General features: G+C 50.5%; 1 long non-coding RNA gene across 1 annotated transcript; it reads left to right on the forward strand.

Annotated features, from left to right (window-relative positions):
* The first annotated feature begins 1,548 nt into the window (after positions 1 to 1,548).
* On the forward strand, positions 1,549 to 2,490 carry LOC100593038. Its single transcript, XR_179463.1, has 2 exons — positions 1,549 to 1,810; positions 2,358 to 2,490. It is a non-coding gene; the product is annotated as an uncharacterized LOC100593038 (long non-coding RNA).
* Positions 2,491 to 17,523: the final 15,033 nt, after the last annotated feature.

The raw sequence follows: 17,523 nt of genomic DNA on the forward strand, positions 1-17,523 counted from the left end.
TGTGTGCACACGAGTTTGCATGTGCAGATGCAGATGGCTATGATGTGTGGGGGTGGTATATACATGCGGATGCTTATGGATCTGTGCCAATCATTATTAAGCACATATGTATACCCGTGTGTGTATGTGCATGGATGTGTTTGTGTGAGTCACAGTGTGTATACAACCTTACACAATAAGTGAATTGAGTACATGTACCGTTTATCCATGGAAGTATATGATGACTGGATATGTATATGTGTGTTTGCGCGTGTTTATACTTTGTGCATAGATGCATGTTTGTGTATTTATGCTGATCCATTTAAGCCTATGGGATGCCTGTGGATGTTTGTGTAACGTCTGTACATACTCCCTAGGTGCATCTTAATACAGGAATATGGCTGGGTGCGATGTGTATGTGTGTGTGTGTGCCTGTGTGAACAGGTGTGCCTGGAGGTCTGTGAGTGTGTGGATAGGTATATTTGCCTGTGCGCATGTGCGATTCATGTGGTGTGAGTGCACGTGGTCGCAAGCAAATGTCTGTGTGGGCACACGCATGCCCTGTTGCCCTTTTCTATCTTTTCCTCTTGGGAAATGACAGAACTTCTGAGTCCTAACCATGGCTGGTGGCTCTTCCAGGAACATGGTTTCCTGGACCCAGATGGTGAGCTTGTCAGGGACCCACGTGAATGAGGAAGTGGGTGCGCCTGAGTCTGGGGCTCCTCTGAGAACTGCTGTGGACCAGGGAAATCTTGCTGCCACCTCTGGTCTTTAGTCCACCTCTCAGTAGTAGCTTTCAAAGCTTGTTTTTTTTGGAGGGGTCTCCACGGAGCATAGTCCTAAGCTCCTAGCTTAGGTTGTCCCTGTCCCTGGGCCTGTTTGGTTGACATTCTCCTACAGTTTAAAAAACACATCCACATCCGTACTCTTAGCTAATCCTTGTGACCTTTCTTCTAGTCTGTTTGGAGAGGCTGGGAGCAGAGTGATTAAAAGAGCCAGGCCTGGTTCCATTCCTGCCCCATTCTTCTAGCTGAGCAACTTCTGCCTCTTCCAGCCTCCCTCACAGGAATCACAGATCACATGAGATGACACCCACGAAGGGCTTGACGGGCATCTGGCACATGGTGAGGACTGCAAAAATGTAGGTTATTGTTTTTACTATTATCCCCATTTTATAGATGAGGAAACTGAGGCTTGGAGAGGCTCTCTGCCTTTGTCAACCTGGAGATGCTGGGAAGGAAGTGAGGCCCATCTTACCTCAGATGCCTGTCCTCTGTCGTCAGGAGTATTCTCTTGTTCTTCCGGGCTTGGCCAAGCGGTGGTAAACCCCACATGTGGTTCTGTGGTTGCCCACACAGTCCTAAAAATAGCCAACAGGAACCCAGGGGCTCCCCCTTGGTGAGTGGCAGCAGGCCCAGTCCTCAGGCAGCCACCGACCTGCTCACTCTCCACAGATGAGCAGGTCTTGTCTAGGAGGGGGCTGGGTGGCCTGGGTCCCATGCGTGATGAGCCAGAGGCTGTGCCGAGCTTGTAGCAAATATTATTTTATTTCATTATGTTTTCTTACATCTATGATGTGGAGGCCATGGCTCCACTGGACTCACGAGGAGACTGAGGCTCAGAGCAATGAAGTGACCTGCTCAAAGTTAAGGAGCTTCAGGGAAGACCCAATTTTTTCTGATCCTAAGGTCACTATCCTTAATCCCTCTCCCTGTGGGGTCTTCCCTATCTTGAGCCTGTGGACAGCTGTGCAGTGGCAAGAGAAAGGCCTTCAGAACTATGCAGACCTGGCTTCAAGTCCCAGCCTTCCTGATGAGCCCTGGTGGTCTTGGTAAGTCACCTCACCTCTCTCAGCCTCAGTTTCCTCACGGACAAAATAGGAGCCACACTGCACATGATGTAGGAGTATGATGGGGATCCAATGAAAGAAGGCACACAAGCACCCGGGGGGAGGCCTGGCACGCAGCCAGTGCTCAGTACACAGCCACTCACTGGCTCTGCTCCTCCCCTCATTGACATCTATGCTTCCAAAGCTGGGGTGAGAGGAGCAGCATTGGTCGAGCTCCCAGAAGTGTCCTGCCAGGTCAGGGAAGTGGAACCACCCAGGAGAGGCCAGGAGAGGAGGTCCCTATGGCAGATTGAAATTTCCCAGAAATGATCTCAGGAGTGTTCCTAATTCTGTACCCTGGAAACTTGTCATTCCCCATCAGGAGATGGAGTCCCTTGCTCTTCCCCTTGAAAGTGGGCATGCCTTTGAGATGGCCTCCATGAAAAGAATGTGACAGAAGTGACATGAAAACTTCCTAGGCTAAACCTAAAAGGTGGTACTGCCACCACCCATCTGTCTGTCTATCTTTCTGTGTCTGTTTTTCTCTCAGCATGCTTACCCTTGGGACTCAGACACCATATTGTGAGGAAGCCCAAGCTACATGCAGAGGCCACTATAGTTGTTCTGGCCAACAGCCCAAGCTTCAGCTACCAGACATATGAATAAACCAACTCTTCAGATGATTTCAGTTTCCAGACTTCAATGCCTCCCAGGTAATGTCCAGAGGAGCAGAGATGAACCATCCTCTCTGAGCCCTGCCCAAATGCAGACCTGAGAACAAACTAAATGTCATTGTCTCAAGCCACTAATTTTCAGGGTGGCTTGGTACACAGCACCAGGTAACAGGAATAGCCCCCCTCTTCCTCTGCAGCTCTCCCCAGGTACAGGCAAGCTCTCCAACCCATGCTTCATCCCCACCCTGAAGACAGAATCTGGAGTCAGTCCTCCCACCCACAACTGTGCCTTCCAAACTAAGCTCAAAGCCCAGCTCTGTTGCTTTCAGATAGGTGCCCTAGGGCAAGTCACCAACCCTGTATGACAAATCCCTCTGTGTCAAATGGGAATTATAATAGTGCCCCTGAGGAGTCTTGGAGGGATTTAATAAAGTGCCTGGAACATAATGAGTGCTCATTAAGTGGACGCAGGGATATGAGGCTTGGGAAAAAGGAAGGGGTCAAAGATGTCACCCCAGTCTCTGACTGGGAGGGAGAGAAGAGGAGCAGGTTTTCAGGGAGCCTGGGAGGAAATAAGTTTAGGCTAGATGCTACAAGCGAGGTGCCCAGCTCTGTGCAGGTTCCTGAGGAGGACCTGTCCTCAGGTGGCTCCCAGACATGGGAGGCTGCAGAGTGTGGCTGGGCAGGCCCAGGCAGGAGCTTGTCAAGGGTGAATAAGGTGGGGGTGCGGAGGGCACCGCAGCAGGAGCTGGGCCAGGGACCTCAGAGCTAGGTGGGCACAGCCGCAGCTAAGCATGAGCTCTGAGGCTTCCCAGATACCACAAGGTCCCCTCCCCTTCTCTCCTCAGCCCAGGCCAGCCTGACCCTATCTAGAAAGATAAAGTCACTGCAGAAGCTCCCACACCAGAGACGTTCTTATCAGTCACCCTTGTCTAAGGTACTTGGGAATGTAAACTCTCCCTCCACACAGCCCTTGATGCAACGCACCCGCCCTAGGAAGACACAAAGCAGACGCAGTGGGGTAGGCCTTCCCCTAGCCAGACCCCACCTTCCCACCCACGCCCTTTCTGCAGCCCTGCAAATGCAAGAGATGGGAGGGCCAGCCCCGGCGCCCCCTTCTCTAACACCTGGGGCATATTTTTCTTGTAAGTCACACTCAGATTTCAAGGGGCCGCAAGGAGCCATTTCTGTTAATGCCATCTTGGCTAATATGCCCCATGTGTGTGTGCAGCACAGTGCCCACCCTGCCCGGAGAACGAGGGAAACATGGTCCGAGGTGGTGGATCTGGGTGACCCAGAGCAAGTCTGTTTACTTCATTCCCCGAAAGTTTGTCCTCATACAAACATGCAGTAAGTCCCCCTGCTAGCTAGGCTCAGGGCTGGGCACTGGGGAGAAGCAGAGTCCAGAAAACACAGCCTTCTGGAGTCCACTGTCCAGTGGGCAAGACAAACAAGTAAAATGATGATGATGATGATGATGATGATGATGATGATGATGATGATGATGAAGCTTACCTTAGAGCACTTACCACCTGCCATTGTTCTGAGTGATTTACACAGTATTGACTCATTTAATTCCCAAAACAACCCTATTGTCTCCCAACATTGTCATGGAGGAGGAAATTGAGGCACAGGGAGCTTAAGGCACTTTGTTCCCAAAGCGAGTGAGTAGCAGGGCTCAGAATCAAGCCCAAGAGGCCTGGCTCTGTGGACAGCGTGATAAGGGCAGGGGTCAGGGAGGAAATGGGAGTGGGGGGTCGAATCATAGAATGACCTCTGCCTGGCTGAGCCGGAGTGACCTTTACAGAGACAAGGCCTGGGAAGGATTGGGTGCAGAGTGAATGCCCTGCAAAGGGTCAGTCCCTGCTGCCCCCACCCCAGAACCTCACAGGGACTTTGCATGGCCTCTGAATGCCCCTTACCCACCGCACCCGTGCAGCCACTTACTGTGTTGTGCCTGGGCCTGGAGCTTGCGGCTCCTATGGGCCCAGGTGAGGCTCCGAGCTCTGCTGCCCCCACGATGGGCTCTCAGGGTCCAGAAGTGCCCACATCAGGTATCAAGAGCAGGGCCTTCTGCTGCCTGGGGACAGAGGCAGACAGCAGGTTCATGGGAAAGAGCATGGGGTTTGGAGTCAGACAGATAAGAATTGAAATCCTGGCTCGGCTCCAGCCTGCTGAGTAACACCCAGCCCTGCCTGCTTGTCTCTGGGCCTCAGTTCACCATCTGTGAATCAGTGTGACCTAAATGGGCCTGCAGCTCCGCCATTCCAGAGGCCATGTCAACATGAGTAACTCTGGTGTGAGTTAGCCTGCGACTCTGTCATAAGTGTCTGTGTGGCAGTGACAGGAGATGCCATCTGTCTAGAGGTTTTTCTAGGAGAGGAGGCGCTTGAGCAGGGACCTACAGTAAGTGCCTTCCTTTCCACTCCCTTCCTTCCTCCTGTGCTTTTTTCCTGAGCCCAATAAAACCTGGCCGGGGCCTGAGGCACTCCCAGACTGGGGAGGGGTGGTACGTCCAGTGTCACAGGGGCTCAGTTAAGTCTGCACAGGGCTCGGCGTAGGGGAGTCAGTGCCACCTATGGGAAAATCTGTGGGGAACTGATCCTTGAAGAGTGAGTGGGTGGTTACCACACAGCCCAGAAAGAGGAGGAGAAAAGAGCCTGGGACAGAGGGAGCTAGGAGACAAAGGCTTGCAGATGAGGACCAAGTCTGGCCTGTTGGTAACAGCACACAATGGGAACACCTGCAGCATAGCCGCGCACAGGGTCAACAGGAGCCAGCAGAACATTAAGAAAGGCCTTGAACTCCAGGTTGAGGAGCTTGGGCTTTGCCCTGAGGGTGCTGGGGCGCCATGGAAGGGTATTGAGGAGAGGAGGGGTACAAGCAGAGCCATGTTTCCAAAAGTGTCTCTGACTCCTGTGAAGAGGTTGGAATAGAGAGGCTGCTGGGAATGCAGGAGAGAAAGGAGGCCTGAACCCAGGCAAGGGCAGTGGGCAGGGAGGGGCTATCTCAAAGATGAAGGGAGGCCTTGGGAAGTGGGTGGCTGTCAGGGGAAGGCGGGAGAGGCAGGTGACCCCCAGGTGTCTAGCTGGCTTGGGCACAGAGTTGGGGATGGGGTCCATCACTGACAGACACCAGAGGGTCAGGAGTAGAACCAGGCAATGGGTTCTATCGGGGGCACACGAAGCATTGTCATATGGCGGCTGGATCCTGGGCTCAAGGCCAGTGAAGGCCTTGGCTCGGCCCTCACTGTGGGGATCCAGACTTTAGGTCAGGCAAGGGTGGAGGGACAGTGGGAGGGGCCGATGCAGGGGAGGGTCAGGAGCGATGACTAGGACCAGGAATGGGACTTTGGGAAGATGCCCAAGGCATCCTCTTCTCAGGGGTCTGAAGAAGAGGACTCAGGGGTTGGGGACAGTAGAAAGCCTGTGCCTGCAGGCTGGCCTGTCCCTGTCATTGTGGAGATCTGAGCTCTGTGGGCTTCTGTTCTGTGTGTACGTGTTGGAGTTTGGACCAAAGGATCGCCAACCTCTCCCCTTTCTGACTTCTGGCTTCTTTGTTTTCCTCTGCCCCTTACTGACGTGTGGCCTTACACAAGGCCTCCCCACCTCTGGGCCTCAGCGCCTCTTCCAATCTGGAGCATGGATTAGGCTGGAATGATTCCTAAGGTTGCAAAGAAGGCCTCCGTGTTTGTTCAAAGCACAAGTGAACAGATTCCAGCTGCGAAGGCCCCAGACTTTGCTCTTGTCCAAGGAGTCCACACTCACCCTGCCTCACCATCTAATTAGTCACATCCTAGGATAAGGACATGTCCTGTCTGCTCCTGGCTCTCCCATTCCCTCCCCCTGTCCCCTGCCCCCTGCCTCGTGTCCTGGAGTTGGGGAGGAGCGGCTCACAGGCCTGGGAGACATTTTTCCAACCTCAGGATTACAGCCAGCTCCGCAGTAAACCCCATTGGCCCCAGAGCGGGGGTGCAGCAGCCCAGCCCATCAGCAGACCCTGGAATTCAGAAAGAAGCCAGCTGGCGCAGACAGATGATGACCTTTTAGACTTTCTTTACAAAGCGCTGCACACCATGGCATGGATCTTCCTTAGCACAGCCCTGTTGGAAGGTGGAACAGTCACTGTGCAGATGCAGAAACCAGTGGTCACTGTGTAGATGCAGAAACCAGGGCTCTGGGAGACAGGACAGAGCCTACCAAAGTCACTCAGCAAGTGGCAGAGGTGGCACTTCAATCTCAGCTCTGCCACAAAGCCCGTCCTCCATGAAGACTTCTGACAAGAGATCCCTGCAGTTCCTCCGGAACTCACATCCTATGCCAGGGCCTCCCCAGACAGATGGGTGAGGTCAGAAAGAGGGGAAGGGCGGGACAGGCTGGGCATGAGGAGCCGAGTGCCACCACCTGCACCATGGTAAGAACCTCACCCTGCTCACCCACCTTGGTGTGCACCTGAGGCCCTGCCTTGGTCCTCAAGGCCCTGGATGGCCGAGTCTGGCTGGCTCTCCAGCCTCTTCTCTCCTCTCTTTCTCTCTTTTTTTTTTTTTTTTTTTTCTTTTTTTTTTTTTTGCCCTGTGAGCTCCTATCACCTGGTCTCTTTTGCTTTCTTAACCACCCCCAAACTCCCAGCCACAGGGCCTTTGTACGTGCAGTTCCCTTAGTTTAGAAGGCACTCCCCAAACCCCAGCCCCTTCCGTGTTCATAGTTAGTGCCTCTTCAGCCTTCCATATTTTAAAAATAACAGCCTTGTTGATATATAATTCCTATATCATACAATTCATTTGTTAAAAGTGTATAGTTCAGTGATTTAGTATACTCACAGAGCTGAGTAACCATCACCACAATCAATTTTAGAACATTTCTATCACCTCTCAACCCCTAAAATCCCGTACTCATTAGCAGTCACTCCCCCAAGTGCCCAATTAGGCAATAATTAATCTAATTTTTGCCTCTACAGATTTGCTTATTCTGGACATTTTATATAAATGGGATCATACAAAATGTGGTCTTTTTGATTGACTTCTTTCACTTAGCATCATGTTTTCAAGGTTCACCCATGTTGTGGCATGTGTCAGTACTTATCACTTTTTGTTGCCAAATAATATTCCATTGTATGAATGATACCACATTTTATTGATCTGCTCATCAGCTGATGGCCATTTGGGTTGTTTCCACTTTTTAGCTATGATGAATAATGCTGGTATGCATGCTCACTTCCAAGCTTTTGTGTGGCATATGTTTTATTTCTTTTGGGTATATTCCTAGGAGTGGAATTGCTTTGTCATAGGGTAAATATGTTTAACCTTTTGAGGAATTGCCAGATGGTTTTCCACAGAAGTTGCACTGTTTTACATGCCCATGCCCCTGCTGAGGTTCCAGTTTCTTCATATCCTCATCAACACTTTTTATTGTCCATCTTTTTAATGACAGCCATTGTAGTGAGCATGAAGTGGTATTTCATTATAGCATTTCTCTGATGGCTAGTGATGGTGAGCAGCTTTTCATGTGCTTATTGGCCATTTGTACTTATTCTTTAGAGGCTCTATCCAGAGCCTTTGCCCATTTTTAATTGGGTTGTCTTTTTATTATTGAGTTGTAAATGTCCTTTATATATTCTAAATAGAAGTCTCTTACTGGACACATGATTTGCAAAGTTTTTTCTCATTCTGTGAGTTTTGTTTTTACTTTCTTGATGGTATTCCTTGAAGCATGAAAGTTTTTAATTTTGATGATATATGATGCATTTTTTTCTCTGTTGTTGTTTGTGCTTTTGGTGTTATATCCTAGAAACCAGTGCCTAATCCAAAGTCACAAAGATTTACAACCATGTTTTCTTCTAAGTTTTTAGAGTTTTATAGAGTTTTAGTGTCTTTTAGTTTTAAGAGTTGTATAGAGTCTTAGTTTCTTCTAAGTTTATAGGAGTTTTATATTTTTAGTTCTTACATTTAGGCCTTCAATATATTTTCAGTTAATGTTTGTATATGGTGTGAGGTAGAGGATCACATTCATTCTTTTTCATGTGGATATCCAATTGTCCCAGCATCTTTTATTGCAAACACTACTGAATGGTCTTGACACCATTGTTGAAAATCAATTGCCTGTAAATGTTGTCCTTCCATTTTAAAACAACATCACTTCCTCAGGGAAGCCTTTGCTGGCACTTCTCCCTACCCTGACCTCAGCTTAGCCAGGTTCCCCTGTATATATGTAAAACACATAGATAACACCATAGGTTCTAAATCACACTGATCTATATAATGGAGTAGAAATGAACACATACTCTGGAGCCAGAGAGTCAAGGTTCAAATCCCAGCTCTGCTGCTTTCTAGCTGCCTGGCCCTAGGCATATTGTTTCACCTATCAGTACCTCAATTTCCTCCTCTGCAAACTGAGGACTTACTAATCTCATAGGGTAATCATAAGAGTCCATACATGTAAAGGACATGGCATATGGCAATAAGTGCCAGTGTGTGAGCTGTTATTAATCAGTGTCATCTTCTTAGACTGTGAACTGTGAGAATAGGGACCCTGTCTATTTTGGCTTCCACAAAATCCTCCTGGTCAGCATCATGCCTGGCACAGGGAGGGCATTTGATACCTACTTTTTGAATTAGTTAGTGAATAAAGGCATGCATGCATGTGTGAGCCAAGCAGACAGGATTCTAATCCCACCCTCCCACTGTCTGGCTGTGTGACTTCTCCTGAACTCTGTAAAATGAGAGCCTTGGATCCAGGGGTGGTTTTTCTCTGTTTCTCTATTTGGATGCAGACCCCACTCTTTACTTGAAATAAAAGGAACCCAGTTTGTAAAGATAATAAAGGGACATGTGTGAGAGAAGGTAGGGTGGGGCCCAGAGCCCCCTCTTCCGGGGCACCCCCAAAGTCCTCCAGAGCCTGCTGGACACAGTGTGAAAACCTCCCTTCAGGATATGCCCTGCGTGCTCTCCTGGCTTGGAGCAGCCCGTGATTCAGAAGCAGCTGATGTCTGATGCTCTTAATTCAGCCCAAATGCTGGAGGTCTGTGTCTTGTGGTGTAGGGGGAGACAGAGGGGTGAATTCCAAAGGGGAAAGCTCTTTCTTTTCTACCCACAGGAAGGGGGGTGCTCCCTAAAATTCCCTGTGCAGATGAGCACAGCACGTCCTTGCTTTCATGCCCCCATCCTCGGCTTCCAGATCTAGACCTGGAATGGCCCCGTCTCCTGGGCCAAGCTTCCTCTCACCCACCCCTCCACCCCTCTCAGACCCAGCTCACTTCCAGCGAGGCCTACTGTGCTCCCGCTCCTGTCCCCCCAATGCCCTCATTTCACCTGGTGGATGGTCCCTCAGAGGCTTACAGAGGTGAGCAACTCATCCAAGGTCATGGCAAACGAGTGGCAGAGCACAGATTCAAACCCCAGGCTCTTGACTGCAAGTCCAGGCTCTGTCCTTCCTAGCTGCCAGTACGCTAGTAGGGTGCCACAGTTCGTGTGAGCACAGGGGCAGGGCCAGCCCAGGAGGTGCCGAGGTCAGCCAAGCTCTGTGGCCCCTAGAAAAGGGAAAACCCTGAGGGAGGCCCACCCACTATGCAGGTCCCTGGCAAGAGCCTTAATGCTTCCCCCAGGCAGAGGTCCCCTGGCCATAGCAGGAAGGACTGCCCTGGGAAAGGAAGGGAGGGGAGGTCCCTGGTTGGAAGGTTAAGAACATGAACCTTAGGCAGGTCTATCGGGTCACTGACCAGCCTCTCTGAGCCTCAGTTTCCCCCACCCCCCAGCCCAGTGACATAGGACAACGGTACCCACATCACTGGATTGTTGTAAGGATGAACTGAGGCAAAGACCTTAGCTCTCTGTCCGTCTTGGAGTTACCGTGTGAATGGGACAGTGATTATTACTGTCCCTAGCACTGGGAATGTTGTCAGCTGGGCCCAACAGGAGGTGCCAAAAGGGTCCCCCATGAGGAAGCAGACCCAGGGTCATGAAAGAGGAGATAGTTGACTTCCATCTTCCTCCGGGGTCTTTGAGTTCACTGACAGCGCCTTGTTTTAGGAAATATACTTCTCCTGGAAAAAGAGGTGTCTAACATTAGCAGTTTGGAGAAAAGAACTTAGAAGAGTCACTGGCAACTTCGGGTTTGTTTTGATTTTTTTTAAAGCTCAGCTTTCCTTCAGGACATTAACCTCATTGTCTTCACTCAGGTAGGGTAAGGATGTGGGAATGTACTTGGGGTTTGCAGAAACTGCACGGGCTTCTGTGTCACCTTGTCTTGAATCCTGGCTCTGCAAATTATCAAGGGCAAGTTATGTAGCCTTTCTGAGCCTCAGTTTCCTCATCTGTAAATAGACGGAAATGTGATGGTGCTGGTGAAGGGCCCAGCCCCTGGTCCGCAGTGCACCCTGAGTTGGAGCCCTTATTTGGGACCTTTAAAGTGACACCCACAGGGTGCTGAGGAAAAGGTCCTTTCCAGGTGGAGGAACCCAGGAGCACTTCCTGGAGGCAGTGGCTGGGCCCAGAAGGCTGGAGAAGGCAGTCTAGGAACAACTTGAGCAAGCATTTGGCAGAGGGAACCACAGGGCGGGCAGAGACAGTTGCGACTGTGAACAATAAGATTATTGGAGGGAGGACCAGGAAGAAGGCAGGGGCCTGCAGTGGCAGGATTCCAAATGGGGCCTGTTTGCCTGTGCCTGTGCCCTAGGCTGCTTCTTGGAAGGGCTCCCGGGTCTATTATCAGAGCTCCCTGGGGCTAGAAAGGGCTGAATGATTCAGGTCTACCCTGCTGTTGCTGCTGAGCTTCCTGACATTCATGCTGAGGGGCAGGTTCCTGGGGGGCCTGGCCTCCCATCCCCACCCTGCTTCAGCCCCTCCAACCCACAGGAGGGTCAAGGGGAGTGGGCTGTGACCCACAATTATTAATCAAACAGCCTAAAAGAGCCAACAAGAGACGTCCACATTTACAATACAAATAACAATTCCTTAAACGTAATCAGAGCACGGGCACTAGCTCTGCCGTGGTGTGTCTCCCTGTTGGTCACTCACTATCCTCCTTCTACCAACGGGAAATGGAGACTCAAGGAGGGGACGTGGCTCCTCTGAGGCTGTGCAGCAAGTAGGGGGCATGCCAGTCCTTCTGAGACTCTGCATCTTCCCCTGGGGATGCCCAGAGGACATCTGTGTGTGTGTGTGTGTGTGTGTGTGTGTGTTGGGGGGGTGGGCACAGCAGGGAAGGGATCCCTGCCTGGAGACAGTGATCCAGTGGGTTCTCCCACTCTTAGGGAGGGGTGAAGGAGGCCTGCTCACGGAGGGCTGGGCCCCTGGCCTCCCGCTGCCTTAGTCACAGGTCCCGCAACAGAAGGATCAAACTCACCATCCCAGAAGTGATGTTAGAGCAAGGCCGTGGGAAGGAGGGACAGGATGATACAGGCAAGCCCAAGGGAGAGGGCATCCCCTGCAGACAGGACAGCACATGCAAAGATGTGACAATGAGGCCATGTGGCACGGGCGCGGCTCAGTGTGGACACAGTGGGGGCTTGCAGGGGCAGGTGCCCTGAGCAATCTGCTGACATACCGCAGGGAGACTGAGGCCCAGGAAAAAAAGGGACTGTCTATCCCAAGGTATGCTGCAATATTCCAGCCAGGTCAGAAGGGGCTGCCTTTCCCCTGTGGCTCTGAAGCGATCCCCACAAGGAGTCCTGAAATGTGGGAACCCTGGCCATCTCGCTGGCATCAGCGCAGGGAGCTCCCAAGGAGACTGCATCAAGGGCTGAGGCGTGTCTGGAAGGCTGAGCCCGAGCTGTGCTGGTGCCACCCCTGATATCCCATCTCACGTGACAGACAGGATCCCCTCTTCCCCTACCGAGGGTCAGGTCTGATTTGCCTGTCATCCCCATCATGGTTTGTTAAAGGACAGTAGACTGATTTTTGGACCCAGATCCCCACTGGGAGCCTCTGTGGGACCAAGCTGTCCCCTTTGACCGGCAGCCAGGGCCAGGCCAGACAATGACCAGTCCTTGGACCACTCCCAGGCGTGTCCAGATTTGGCCCGCCAGGCCTCCAGGGCAGGAGGGGACATAACGGCCCCTTCCTGCATGGCTCTGACTAACAGCCCCCTGGCTCCCTGAAGCATCATAACAGGGCCTGTTACCAGGGCGACCTTCAGGCTCTGTGGCCTGGGACCTGGGCCCTTGCCCACCCCAAACTGGCTGCTGGCATTGAGCACTTATATTGAGCCCTCCCTGGCCCAGCAGGGCTGTGAGAGGAGAATAGGGCAGGAGCAGGCCCTGTCTGTGCCTTTGGGGACATGTAACCCTGTGGGGAGAATAGAGAGGAAGTTGAGTCCTTGGCTTCTCTCTCTCCCTGAGCCCCTGGTCTCCTGATTTCTCCAGCAGGGACCCTGCATGGATCCAGACCATACCTAAAACTGAACTGCCCCTGGAAAACTGCTCCTTCCCCTCCACGTCACGCCCCATCTCAGTGAGGACACTTCCACCACCCTCACACATGCTACAGGGTCTTGGGCAGCAGCAAGGGTATCTCCCATGCTCTCCTCACCCTCTCATCCCATCCATCACCACAGCCTGCACTTACTTCTGCCTTCTCCCAAAAGCCTCTGGAGTCCCTTCCTCCACTCTTCCTTGTCTTCGACCTTGGGCCTAGCTCTGGCTCCCTCCTGGGCCGTGTCCGGATCAATGCCCAGCCTTTCCTCTAGACCGTAGACCCCTGGCCCCAGTAGGAGTCTCCAAGAGGGTCCCTGTGAAACCTCTAGACTCCTGGCCTCCAGTTTCGGAGGTGGCCTCAAGTGGATCCTGGCCCTCACCTCCTGAGCTCCTCCCTAGCTTGCGCATCACACTCAGCTGTGGCTGAGTCTCATCCTCCTATCATTAAAAAAAAATGCACACCATCAATCCACTATATGCGTGTGTTTATTTATAAATTATATACATATGCTGCCACACAAATGCTTGGATAAATTTGAAAACATACGCCAATAATAGACACTGGAAAAAGAATGAGAGAAAGATTAAATAACTAATATCATTTTAAAAGTTTTATTTTCATTTTATTTAATGGTATTAAAAAGCCTTTTGCTCTGACTAAATACATTATTACTAAAAATTGCCATTAAGTATGCTTCATTTTTAAATAAAATCTTGCATTAATAAAGTGGTACACTCATTTGAGGGTCTGGTACTAAATTCTGCGTATCTTTTCACTTGGCTTAATGGTTATTATAGTTGAAAAAATATATCTCACAAAGAGCCAAAGTGCCACGTGGAAGATGTGCATTCTTGACTGCACTTACTAAATCACAAGGTGCAATTTTCAATTCTGTGCACAGGCTTTTGGTTGGAATTTGGTTTAACTGATGCCAACCAGTTGAAGGTGTTACTTTTTTTTTTTTTTTTAAGATGGAGTCTCGCTCTGTTGCCCAGGCTGGAGCGCAGTGGCGCAATCTCGGCTCACTGCAAGCTCCGCCTCCCGAAGGTGTTACTTTTTAATATTTTTGACAAATGAGTTCAAAACACACTGAACTTCAGCAACAAAATCATCCCAAGATTTTATTCAGCAAAGTGTTCTCCCTATGGGGTGACTTTGTTTCCAAAGCAGTTACTTTCGTATTCAATCTTAAAATGTCACCTTTACCTCTGCCATGTATTCATTCATTTTAGCATCTGCTGGATAGCATCTCCTAATTGTCACAGAAGGAGCCAGCACATTTGGATCATTTGTCTTTTTGTAGAAGAAAAAGGCAAATTTCTGCCAGGTGCTGTGGCTCACACCTGTAATCCCAGCACTTTGAGAGGCTGAGGCAGGTGGATCACTTGAGGTCAGGAGTTCGAGACCAGCCTGGCCAAAATGGCAAAACCCTATCTGTACTAAAAATATAAAAATTAGCCAGAATCCCAGCTACTCAGGAGGCTGAGGCAGAAGAATTGCTTGAATCCGAGAGGCAGAGGTTGCAGTGAGCTGGGATGGCGCCACTGCACTCTAGCCTAGGTGATAAAGTGAGACTCTGTCTCAAAAATGAAAAAATAAAAAATAAAAAAATAAAGAAAAGAAAAGAAGGAAAGAAAAAGAGAGAGAGGAAGGAAGGAAGAAAGGGAGGAAGGAAGGAAGGAAGGAAGGAAGGAAGGAAGGAAGGAAGGAAAGAAAAAAAGGCAAAACTCATCTTCAAGGTGTAATTCTTTTAAGTATTTTGCTGTGAGATAACCAGCAAGTTTCTGTATGGTACAAAAGGTTTTTGCAGCCACTTATTCTGTTAAGACGCTTTGATAAGATGCTATGATTTAATGACTGTTTTTATAAAATGAAGTGCCTCGATGACATCCTGTGGCAGGCTCACTGAAGGTGTTGCAGTGGGATGACAACGTTATGGTCAGCCAAACCCGTGCTGGACATATGACCTACTATGGTGTGGACAAGGTGAGGGCACCAATGTCAGCCTACTTAATAAATATTAGTAGAGCTTGAATTTTTCTTCCTTTTTTTAGAAGGTAAATATAAATAGAAGTTCTAGAATTTTCAACCAGGCTATGACTCACACCTGTAATCCTGGCATTTTGAGAGGTTGAGATGGGCAGATTGCTTGAGTTCAGGGGTTCAAGACCAGCTTGGGAAACATGGCAAAACTCTGCCTCTACTAAAAATTCAAAAAAAAAAAAAAAAAAAACTAGCTGGGCATGGTGCACATTCCTGTAATTCCAGCTACTTGAGGAGCTGAAGCAGGAGGATTGCTTGAACCTGGGAGGTTGAGGCTGCAGTGAGCCAAGATGGTGCCACTGCACTTCAGCCTGCACAACAGAACAAAATCCTGTCTCAAAAAAAAAAGTTCTAGAATGTTCTTTCTATATGAATGGATCACTTTGCACTCCATTTTGGACACCTCTAGGGTACATAGTAGGGTTTTTGGCCACATTCACAGCCCCTTGGGATCCGTTCCAGTCTTCCTTCCACCTTGGTGCTTACATAAAACTAGGTCTAATGTTCCTGAATGCATCACACATTCTCGTGTCTTTGCAATGCAGCTATGTTTGTCTGATAGGCTCATCCCAATGGATTAGCTCAAGATTCTATACTTTCTTCAAGAACCAGCCCCAGGCCACCCCTTCATAAAGCCTGCTCAGATTCTCTGGGTGGAGCCATTCATTCTGCTAGTTAGCAGATATTATTGAGGACCTATTATATGCCAGGCACTGATCTAGGGGTTGCTGGGTATATAGCAGTGAAGCAATCATACAAAAATCCCTCCTGCAGGGAGCTTGCATTCTAGTGGGGTGGATGCTGATGTTCTAGGTGAGTCCTTATTGCATTTACCTACAGACGGTTGGCCATTTACAAGTTTACCTTCCCAGGAAAGCATTTGTTCCTAAGAGCAGGGACCTCTGAGGCAGAGCTCCAATCACAAGTCCTAGCCCAGAGTCAGAGCCTAATAGATAATGACTGGAATAATACAGTGGGTAACACAAGCCATGACCCCAGCCGTAGATAAATATCTGACACCGAATCCAGACTGAGGTCCTCCAAGTGCCTGATCCAGCCTCAGGCTGGGCCGGCACTTGGGGCTCAGTCTCACAAACACTGGTTCCCTGTCCCTATGAGAAGGAACTGGACGGCCCCCTGCGGGTGGCAGGAACCACTTCCACCTCCGAGTGTCCCTATATTTAGCCATCTGTTGTGACCCTGCAGCCCTCTCCTCTCCATGGCCGGAGGGAATTGCCCAGCAGCTTTGATGGCCTGTTTTCCCAGGCCCTGCTCCTGCTTCCCAGCCACCCCCTCCCCAACCCACCGGCATCCCTGCAGGAGGTGGAGCCCTACTCAGCTGGCAGGTTCTGCATCCCAAAATAGCATCAGCACTTGGCAAGGAGAGGCAGCCACCTGTGTTCAGGGACAGCGCTGCCCGGGTGAGGGGCAAGGCGAGCGGAGGGAGAAGGGCAGGGGATGGTCTGGATGGAAACCTTCCAGGTACACTCCTGTGTTCCCTGATCCCCTCCAAGCATTAAGTCACTGGTCCCACATTATTCCAGTGTGCATCAGGGTAACCACTGACTGTCAAAGTAAGGCCTGAGCCTCATCTCCCACCCTACACACTCAACCTGAACACTAGCCACACTGTTCCACATCATGCCCCAAACAAACTCCCCACATCTGAAATGATGTAACCCATTCTCCCCTCAACCCACCCACCCAGGAAAGCCTTCTTTATCTGTTGAAATCCAGCCCGTCTATGAAGAGTCAAAGGCCGCCTCGGCCGTGAAGGCCTCTGGTGCTGTGGGCCTATGCATAAGTGGCCATGCTTCAGTGCTTTCTGTCCCTGGTTCAAGCTTGTCCAACCTGTAACTTTACTTGGTTCAAAAAGCCCCCAGGCTGATGGTTGGCAGATGAGGCCCTAGCCTCAGCTTGCTGTGTGATTCTGAGGATGTCACTTCCCTGTCTGGCCCTCAGTTTTCCTGGCCGTGAAATGGGATTCTATTTCATGATCTCAGTGGGCTCTCCCAGGGGTCTGAGCCTCTGATTCACCATGTTGGGGGAATAAGAGCATTTTGGTAAAGGGAACTCGCCCTGAACCTGGAGCTATTGAAGGTGTGGTCCCTTCTCCCTGCCCTATCCTTCCCCAAAAAGTCAGTTGCCTCTGAGGCAGGTGTAGGCTCCTGAGTGGGGTTCCTGACTGCTGCCAATGGGATGGGGCACTGTGGCAAGGCTGGCTTCCAAACCAGCGGGGCAGCCTCCCGTGCAAGGAGGCCTCCCTCTCCTGCCAGTGGGGAAGCTGCCATCCATCTGGTTCAGGTTCCTCTGTTTTGTCTCAGCGGGAGCTCTCAGCCCACAAATCTTGGCAACTGGAACAAAACATCCCAACCACAGCATTTCCGTGTTGTTTACTTCATCAGGGCCCAGGCCCGGGGGTTCTGCAGAGACCACCAGGATCCCAGCAGGACAATAGGAAATCTCAGCAGAGGTGTTCCAGAACACGGAAAAGCCAATTCCTGATGCATCCAGAGGATGTTCAAAGCTCACCAGGCCAATGAACCCCGATGGATTCCCCAGTGGGCCCTCTTTCCTTTCGGTAGAGCTTC

Source organism: Nomascus leucogenys, chromosome 15 (assembly GCF_006542625.1).
Source record: "Nomascus leucogenys isolate Asia chromosome 15, Asia_NLE_v1, whole genome shotgun sequence".
Lineage (NCBI taxonomy): Eukaryota > Metazoa > Chordata > Mammalia > Primates > Hylobatidae > Nomascus > Nomascus leucogenys.